Consider the following 2,386-nt stretch of genomic DNA (forward strand, 5'->3'; position numbering starts at 1 on the left):
CAACAACAATATGTTAAAACTAGTACTGAGTGTTGAAGATAGAGTTGATTTAATACCAACAAATTCGTAATGAAGAAGGTCCATCTTCTTACAATTACAAAGAAGATACTAATGTTAGATTCAATAAACTAAATACTAACAATGAAGTTCACTTAATAACCAGGCCAAATTTGGGAGAACTTAGCAGTTATATCAATAATTATGCTGGTATTTAAGAAAACTCTAACTTCTTCACAACATAAAACCAAATGAGATTAAATCTGGTTTTGAGCGGTTTCCATTTTACTCAGGATATACTTTGAATAGGTACTTCATTAACGAATGAAGCTACATGGAAATAAATAAATCCAAGAGTAACTAACCTGAAACACCAAACAAACTTCATTTCCTACATGGGTGGCCATCATTTGACATCCCTTAGAGGTTTGCAAATCTGGAAAATGATTCTGAAACCTTGGATTTACATGTCCGAATTGGATCTCACTTGTAACGATAAGAGTAGATTCTTATGAGAATTATAGAGATAAATTTGGGAAAAGCTAAAAATCTGAGTGTTTCATAAATTTCAAGGAGATATGATCTGGTCCTAACGTTGAACACCATTTCTTACCGTAAATATCACCAACGATTGAAGTCCATAACTATAGAAATTTATTGTTATTGTATTATTGAATAAAATGATACAACTTATATATAAGCACATATCATAATCAAATGACATAATTAAAGGGATTACATAGAATAATATAATTAATATATATTAGAGTAATATATGAGATTTGAGTAATCGTAGGTGTTATGATGATACTCTTTCCTTAATAGCTCCCTTAATCTCAAGGCGGTGATGAAGTGTACGTAGACAGCGGAAGCAACGTCTTGAGATTGACATCGTTGAGGAATATATGGGAATGAAGAAGCATAGAATTTTTTTTTTTATGTGTTTGGATGAATTTACCGTAAGCGGAGCACACTTTGTGTGGAGGTTGGAACGATATTAATCGTTTGAAAGCATATAGCTTAGGATAAATTGAAAGAAGTATATAGCTTAGAACGAAAAAAAAATTGTGAGTAAGTTTTTTTTTTGTTTAAAAAAATCAAAAGAATCAACTTTGCCTTAGATTCAAAGGCTTAAGATAAGCCTGAATGAATGACGCACTTTTGATATTAGAAAAAAAAAAAAGAAGCGCCGTCAAAAAAAAAAAAAAAAGCATTTGGCTTAAAGCACATGGCTTAAAAAACTTCATTTTTAAAAACAGTAAATAATAACAGAAAGTTTAAAAAAAAATAAAAAAAAATAAAGAAGCATTTGTAGCTTAAAACATGCTCTGATACCATATAAAAATGTATTGTTATTGTATTACTGAATGGAATGTACAACTTATATATAAGCACATACCATAATCAAATGACATAATTAAAAGGATTACATTGAATAATGTAATTAATATATATATTAGAGGAATATATGGGATTGGAGTAATCATAGGTGGTATGATGATACTCTTTCTTTAATAATAATTTTGGATCTCTGATCGGATCATAGACAGCTTCAGCGCGGGTTGTTGCGTCAACGAAGGCTTTTCGGGCTGCCAAGCATGTCCAAATCAAAATTGAATCCATAACTTGGCTCTAAAAACCTTAAGATGTACAAAACCAAAATTTATTACAGAGGATCAAACAGAGAAATACTTCATGGATCAGAGATTATACTTGAATGAAGATTATGGGAGAAAATTACAGCTTGATTCGTCATCACGAACCAACCGACCGTGAAAGATTTTGGTTAATCGGTAGAGAGCCATTGAGAGGCAGAAAATTGCTCTCCCCTCTCTCCCCACATTTGCTCCTCTCCCTCCCCCACACCCTTTAATTTTTTCTGTCCTTACTTGCGGCAAGCTGAGTTCTTGGTTCAGCGGTTAGGGTTAGCCATGTTTCTATGGTGGTCTTGTGGAGTGGTAGATCCCCTCTCGATGCTCTTTGTATCTGAAACCGATGTTAGGAGCTGCCTTGCCGTTTCGCGATTACTGAAGACTCAATGGGTGGTTTAAGGTGGCTCGGCTCGCAATGTTAGTTTCAGATCTGCAGAGAGTGGCGGAAGTCAAAAGCGGATAGGAAGGTATTCACCTTTGTTGGATCGATTAACGACTAGATCTTTCAGATCTGTGTTGGCTAACTCGGAGTTGTTTGGCAGTTATGGTGATGTTGAACAGAGAATCTAATTGCTTCCGAGTTTAGTTTTTGATCCGCCCGGGTTGAAACAAGTGCTAGCTAGGATAAGAGGTTGGTTAGTTTGCGCATGAAGTGATGGTTTGAGTCGATGCCTCTTGTTGCTAGGTATGGGACATGATGTGGTGGGCACGGTTATATTCGATTTGGTCCAGTCCGG

This window comes from Capsella rubella, unplaced genomic scaffold, assembly GCF_000375325.1.
Source record: "Capsella rubella cultivar Monte Gargano unplaced genomic scaffold, Caprub1_0 scaffold_4, whole genome shotgun sequence".
In the NCBI taxonomy this organism is placed as follows: Eukaryota; Viridiplantae; Streptophyta; class Magnoliopsida; order Brassicales; family Brassicaceae; genus Capsella; species Capsella rubella.